Below are 7,365 nucleotides of genomic sequence, written 5' to 3' on the forward strand. Positions count from 1 at the left end.
GTAGAACCATGGCGTCATCCAGTTGTAGGGGAAGGAGCTGTCCCACTTGACCCAGCCGAGTCGCCTCCAAAGAGGAAGCAGGAAGAAGCGAGACATGGACCTGCCCGCGGAGCCATTCTTGACTTGCAAAGTCCGGCGGACACAATCACACACAAAAGAGGATCGCAGGAGGGTGGGGATATCTGGAACGCCCTTCCCACCCTTGCGAGGCTCCTTGTACATGACGGCCCGCCTGACTCTGTCCATCTTGGATCCCCAGACAAAGTGAAACACTGTCCTGGTAATGGCCCTGCACACAGTGACGTGTGGGGGCCAGGCCTGCGCCGTGTACTGCAAGACGGGCAGGACCTCATTACGCAGGACGAGTGCCTTACCCTCACAAGTGAGGTGTCTGAGGCTCCAGAGTCCGATCCGTTGCTTCACCTTGGCCAAGCGTTCTTGCCAGGACTTGAGGGCCGCTCCTTCCTTCCCGAACCAGACTCCCAGCACCTTGAGGAAATCCGGTTGAATGTTGAAGGGGAAGTGGGCGGAGGAGGTCGACTGCCAATCCCCGAAGAGCATGGCTTCCGACTTCCTGCAGTTGACTTTGGCCCCTGAAGCCCGGCCGAACCTCTCACACGTCTGGACGAGGGCGTCGACTGAACCACGATCAGCGCAGAAGATGGTGACGTCGTCCATGTAGAGCGAGCACTTGACCTCGTGTCGTCCCGGACCCGGTGCGGTGATCCCTCTGATCTCTCCATTCTGCCGGATAGCCTCTGCGAAGAGTTCTATAACACAAACAAAAAGAAGAGGTGATAGAGGGCAGCCTTGTCTGACCCCAGAGAGGACAGGGAAGGGGTCAGTCTTCCAGCCTTTCACCAACACCGAGCTGTGGATATCAAAATACATCAAACGGACATACGCACAAAACATGTTACCCAAACCTAACCGGTGCAGAGCTCGGCCCATGAACTCGTGGGAAACCCGGTCGAAGGCCTTCTCCTGATCCAAGGAGACCAGGGCCGCGTGTGCGCGGCGGACCTTGATGTACTCGACCGTGTCCCGCACGAGAGCGAGGCTGTCTGCGATGCGACGTCCAGGGATGCCGCAGGTCTGGTCCGGGTGGATGATCCGTCCGATGACCGTCTTAAGTCGTGTCGCCATCGTCTTGGCCAGGATCTTGTAGTCCACGTTGAGCAGAGTGATGGGACGCCAATTCCTCAGGTCGCACCTCTCTCCCTTCCGCTTGTACAGGATCGTGACCATTCCTTCCCTCAAAGATGGAGGCATTCTACCCTCCACCACCATCTCCTCATACAGGTCCAACAGGTCCGGACAGATGAGGTCTCCCAGCGCTACATAGAGCTCCGCTGGAAGACCATCACTGCCCGGGGTCCTGCCGGTCCTAAAGGATTTAGCGGCAGAGAGCAATTCGCCCACCATCAGAGGTTTGTCCAAGGCTGCCGTGCCTGCAGGATCAAGATGGTTAGTGATACCTGACAGGAACTTATCAGCAGCGTCGGGGTCGGTAGTCTTCTGGGAGTAGAGTTCGCTGTAGAAGTCGCTGACGACCCTCATCACGTCCTCCTTCCCACGTCGCATGTTTCCGCTCTCGTCTCGCAGCTCGTTCAGGGGCGTGTGACCGGCATGAAGTTTCCTGAAAAAGAATGAGTTACATTTCTCACCCTTCTCCAGATTCTCCACTTTGGAACGGAAGACGATTCGCTTGGACTCCTCCTCAAAGTGCCTTTTCAGGCTCTTCTTGGTCTCCTCCAGCTCCTCCCTCACGTCCCAGCCGCAGTGAAGAAGGTCCTGCAGCGACCGCAGCTCGCGCTGCAGCCCTCTGAAGTCCCTCCTCTTCTCACACGCCTGTTGTCGACCCTTGGCCTGAAAGAAACAGCGAAACTCAAGTTTAACATATTCCCACCAATCAGAGACTGTTTGGAAGCTACCCTTGTAGGACTGCCACATTGCGTAGGCTGCTCTCAGCTCCTCCACGACTTCATCCTGAGCCAGCAGAGCACAATTCAGCTTCCAGGAGCCGGGGCCGGACGGAAAACCGTCGCCAAGGACACCTTGTAAGTGAATGGCTCTGTGGTCGGAGAAGAAGCAGGGGACCATCGAGTGCCTACTCTGCCTGACTGCCCGAGAGGTGAACACAAAGTCAATCCTGGAGCGGAGTGAGCCATCGGGTCGGCTCCACGAATAGTTCGTGGAGCCTCTCCCCATGGAGCCCACCACGTCCTGAAGAGAGGCCTCGGTTACCATCTCGATGAGCAGCTTGGACGTGATGTCCAACTTGGCAGATGTGCCAGAACTACGACCATCCTCCTCGATGGGGCAGTTGAAATCCCCGGCCATCACTAAGGTCCTGGTGGTGGCAAGCTGAAGCCGCAGGGTCTGGAAAAGCTCCAAACGCTCATTCTTCAGTGGGGACGCATACACGTTGATGAACCTGACAGGTTCTCCCGCCCAGTTGCCATCTACAACAAGAGCCCTGCCGCAGATGAGCTCCTGGACAGACTCAAGCGTGAATGCGCCTCCCCTGATCAGAATTGCGACCCCTGCAGACTTGCAGTCACCCCCACCGGACCAGTAGGATGGACCGTGGGACCACTCCCTGGCCAGATGTTTGAAGGACCTAGAGGAGGGAAGGGAACATTCCTGCAACATATAAACATCACACAACTGGGAAGTAAGGAAGGCATAAATAGTCTGACGTCTGAACTTGTCCTTGATGCTCCTGACATTAATGGAAAATAAGTTAATATTAGCCATCATGTAGGGAAAAAAGAAAAAGTTAGCGCAGGCAATACACCTTAGTTACCACTCCGGTCGGGTGGTCCCTCGTCGGTGTTGACTGCTGGTGACGGGATCACCAGCAGGCCCTCTTCCTCCATCTGGTCAAGCAGCGCGGCCTCGATCTCGGCGACCACCAGTTCCTCCTCTTCTGGCTCGGCCACCAGGGTCTCAACCATGTGCTCCATCTCTTCTGGCTCAGGGAGGGTATCCTCCTTTTCGCCTACGAAATCCAGAATCTTCTTTTTGGAGGATTCAGTAGCAGGGCTGTCCTCCACCTTCCTCTTTCCCCGGGTTGGAACTGGGGAGACAAGAAGGGGAAAATCCTCCTCGGAATAGATAGCGGCAGGTGGAGGAAAGGTTAATTCCACCGCTACCATGGTCTGGGGAGGGAGAGTGGCTGCCGGGGCAGGGGAAAGGACACCTGCTGAGGAGTAGGGGAAGGAGGAAGAGGAAGTGGAATCCTCAGCAGGGGTGGCCGGGGTGGGGGGGGATTGGACGGGGGTGGCAGGGGGAGGGATCGAGAGAGGGGTGACAGAACTCTTACCCTCCTTTGACTTTTTCTTCTGCTTCGGAGCTCCTGGGACCGTCGCTGGGGCTTTGGCCACCGACTCCTTGACCGCTTTGGCCTTGGTCGTCTCGGCCTTGGCCGCTGGGGCCTTGGTCGTCGCGTCCTTGACCTTCACAGGCCTGGTCGTCGGGGCCTTGTCCTCCGGAGCTGGGGTCGTCGCAACCACCGATGCCCAGGATCTCTCACGCTTGGGGCAATCCTTGTACAGATGAGCCGCCAGCCCACACAGGTTGCAGGACGTCTTCTTCGGGCAGTCCTTCGAGCTGTGTCCCGTCACTCGACAAATCCTGCAGGCATCCTCCTTGCAGTCCTTCATCTCGTGGCCGTTCTTGCCGCATCTCCTGCAGTTCCGCGGCATGTCCGGGTAATAGATGAGGCCGTAGGAGTTGCCCAGGGAGAATGTCGGGGGCAGGTGCCGAAGTCCGTCTGAGTACGCCAGGTCCCTGTGAAGTCTAACAGTCACCGACCACTTACCTGTCCAGAAGCCGAGTCCATTCAGGATGTGAGAGGGTTCCTTCACAACCAAACAGAAGCGTCTCAGGAAGGTACAGATGTCTTGGCCTGGGGTGTGCGGGTTGCGCATGGAGACCGTGATCCTCCTTTCGTCCCTCTGGATAGGGCAGCTACCTGTAAAGGCAGAGAAAGAATTATCCGGTCCTTTTGCGCTTACCATTTCCCAGAACCTCCTGCAGGTGTTCACAGTGGCGAAGGTGACGAAGAAGATCCCCGTCAAGAAGGTCTGGATGCTGAGGGTGTCCGACCTGGAGAAGCCTCGATCCAGCAGCATCTTCTGGCAGAACACGTCCGAGGACATGTCCGGCACCCTCCCATCCACTTCCTTCAGCTTCAGGGCCACCGTCTGCCGCATCCATGGCTCCAGGGCTGGAGCTTCGTGGCGGGGCTTCTGGGGTCCCTTTTGCTGGCCAGTCGTGGAGGCAGAGTCCTTGGGGTCAGAATCGGCTCCTGGCTGGGCCCTCCTGGCTGTCCCCTGCTCCAGGCTCTTCTTTTCGGCCTTCCTCGCAGCGCTTGCCATGGCTTTCCTCCTGCAGTTACTTCTTGGAGCTGGATCTGGAGCTCTTCCCGAAATGGGTGGAGCTATGCAGATTCTTCTCCCGTCGTGTTCTGGACAAATTCCCCGAAAGGTCTTTGTCTCGATGATTTTCTTACTCAAAGATTCCACAGGACAGCCCGATTCTTCTCCGAGTCTTCGTCTTCTTCTGGATTCTTTAGAGCTTCTTCCTCCCACCGATATCCGCCTTCCTTCTCCGATGTCAGCTGGGCTCCGAAGCTCTTCTAATTCCGAGTTCGATCGCTCTCGTCAAGTGTAGATCGTAGCTCTTGTGTTCTTAAAAGAACAGATACTACACTTGATCTTAGCCAAAAGGCCGAGAAGCGATAACCAGAATTGGTTTCCGACTACGGTGCCACCCAAGGATTCTGAAAAGTCCATTTGTGGAGATGGCCACCTGGACTCCCGTTAAGAAGACATGCTGTCAACCTCTAGATCCCTCACATGCCTGCACTTTTCGGCTTGCTGCTGCTGCAATCCACGCGTTTTAGATCTGCATAACTCCACCTCTTTTAGCACAGTACCCTCAACCCCCGGCTGTTCCCACCCGCCTCAACACCGTTGGAAGGGAGGAGAACCAATTAAGGCGGGGGGGGGTGGAACGAGCAGCTGTCTACCCTTAGCAGGAGGGTTGCTGATTAATTACCTCTCCTGCTGCTGCTGCTGCTGGCTGTCCAGCAGCAGACTGAAGGTGGCTGCTGCTGTGCGCAGGTATATAAAGGCTCAGAGCCTATTATGACACGCGCAGCCAGCGTTCCATTGCCACATTCCGTCTACTGCAGGCGGGATACCTGGATGGCTGAATGTCACTGAGAAGCTCACAGAGACCGCCATAAGCAACAGTTTAAAAGAATGCCACAGACTAATCAACCAAACTTTTTGGGTTGGTTTCTCTTTTATAGTCTGCAGGCATTAAATGAAAGAAGTCAGTGTTCCAGCAGAGGGAGACAACGTTTCAGAAAAGGCATTGTAGCAAACCATAAAAGAAATTTTAAGCGCAGCAGAGTAACCAGCTCACATACCTGTTAGCTCAGGTGAGTTTAAAAGGCTGTTGTTGATAACAAGGGCATTTGCTAAATAGATGGTGTGTGTGCAACAATATACTGAAAGGTCAATTATATTGTGCAGCTTATCTCACCACCCGTAGTTATTTAAGTGAAAGCTCCAAAATGCTTGCCTAATATGTCTGTTTATCCAAAAGGAAGTATAGAGGGAGAGCTAGATAGATAGCATTGCATTACATTACATTACATGGCAATGCAATGCACAGTTGCTGAAGTTGAACCAAAATGAGCTTGTCATCTGGCTTCTGCAACTTTTAACATGAAAAATCCAATGAGGAGAAGAAAAGCAAAGCCAAAGAGTCCATCCCAAAATCCGACAAACAAGCAAAATGAACAAAAAGCATTGAATTCAATTCTTTCTGATTTTAGAAACTGCATTAAAGAAGGGGTGCACCGGTCCTGGAGATACTGCAATACCAGGTCAATGCGTGGAGTGGACAGAGCAAGCTCTTTTTCCATCTCCCTGTTCTAAAAATCCATTTAATATATGGTCCCCAGATAGGGGACGTATCAGATATTAAACTGATAAGAACAGATACTACACTTGATCTTAGCCAAAAGGCCGAGAAGCGATAACCAGAATTGGTTTCCGACTACGGTGCCACCCAAGGATTCTGAAAAGTCCATTTGTGGAGATGGCCACCTGGACTCCCGTTAAGAAGACATGCTGTCAACCTCTAGATCCCTCACATGCCTGCACTTTTCGGCTTGCTGCTGCTGCAATCCACGCGTTTTAGATCTGCATAACTCCACCTCTTTTAGCACAGTACCCTCAATCCCCGGCTGTTCCCACCCGCCTCAACACCGTTGGAAGGGAGGAGAACCAATTAAGGCGGGGGGGGGGGTGGAACGAGCAGCTGTCTACCCTTAGCAGGAGGGTTGCTGATTAATTACCTCTCCTGCTGCTGCTGCTGCTGGCTGTCCAGCAGCAGACTGAAGGTGGCTGCTGCTGTGCGCAGGTATATAAAGGCTCAGAGCCTATTATGACACGCGCAGCCAGCGTTCCATTGCCACATTCCGTCTACTGCAGGCGGGATACCTGGATGGCTGAATGTCACTGAGAAGCTCACAGAGACCGCCATAAGCAACAGTTTAAAAGAATGCCACAGACTAATCAACCAAACTTTTTGGGTTGGTTTCTCTTTTATAGTCTGCAGGCATTAAATGAAAGAAGTCAGTGTTCCAGCAGAGGGAGACAACGTTTCAGAAAAGGCATTGTAGCAAACCAAAAAAGAAATTTTAAGCGCAGCAGAGTAACCAGCTCACATACCTGTTAGCTCAGGTGAGTTTAAAAGGCTGCTGTTGATAACAAGGGCATTTGCTAAATAGATGGTGTGTGTGCAACAATATACTGAAAGGTCAATTATATTGTGCAGCTTATCTCACCACCTGTAGTTATTTAGGTGAAAGCTCCAAAATGCTTGCCTAATATGTCTGTTTATCCAAAAGGAAGTATAGAGGGAGAGCTAGATAGATAGCATTGCATTACATTACATTACATGGCAATGCAATGCACAGTTGCTGAAGTTGAACCAAAATGAGCTTGTCATCTGGCTTCTGCAACTTTTAACATGAAAAATCCAATGAGGAGAAGAAAAGCAAAGCCAAAGAGTCCATCCCAAAATCCGACAAACAAGCAAAATGAACAAAAAGCATTGAATTCAATTCTTTCTGATTTTAGAAACTGCATTAAAGAAGGGGTGCACCGGTCCTGGAGATACTGCAATACCAGGTCAATGCGTGGAGTGGACAGAGCAAGCTCTTTTTCCATCTCCCTGTTCTAAAAATCCATTTAATATATGGTCCCCAGATAGGGGACGTATCAGATATTAAACTGATAAGAACAGATACTACACTTGATCTTAGCCAAAAGGCCGAGA

General features: G+C 52.6%; 2 non-coding genes and 1 pseudogene across 2 annotated transcripts; all 3 read right to left on the bottom strand.

Annotated features, from left to right (window-relative positions):
* Positions 1-4,671: 4,671 nt before the first annotated feature.
* LOC141210743 (U2 spliceosomal RNA) lies at positions 4,672-4,749 on the bottom strand (annotated as a pseudogene).
* Positions 4,750-5,868: 1,119 nt separating this feature from the next.
* Positions 5,869-6,059, bottom strand: LOC141209803 (U2 spliceosomal RNA). Its single transcript, XR_012279994.1, has one exon. It is a non-coding gene; the product is annotated as a U2 spliceosomal RNA (small nuclear RNA).
* A 1,121-nt stretch (positions 6,060-7,180) lies between these two features.
* On the bottom strand, positions 7,181-7,365 carry LOC141210491 (U2 spliceosomal RNA; the record flags this gene model as incomplete). The annotated part of the gene is made up of 1 exon (XR_012280658.1): positions 7,181-7,365. It is a non-coding gene; the product is annotated as a U2 spliceosomal RNA (small nuclear RNA).

Source organism: Phyllobates terribilis, unplaced genomic scaffold (genome assembly GCF_046119375.1).
Source record: "Phyllobates terribilis strain yellow unplaced genomic scaffold, ASM4611937v1 Scaffold_169__1_contigs__length_4117513, whole genome shotgun sequence".
Lineage (NCBI taxonomy): Eukaryota > Metazoa > Chordata > Amphibia > Anura > Dendrobatidae > Phyllobates > Phyllobates terribilis.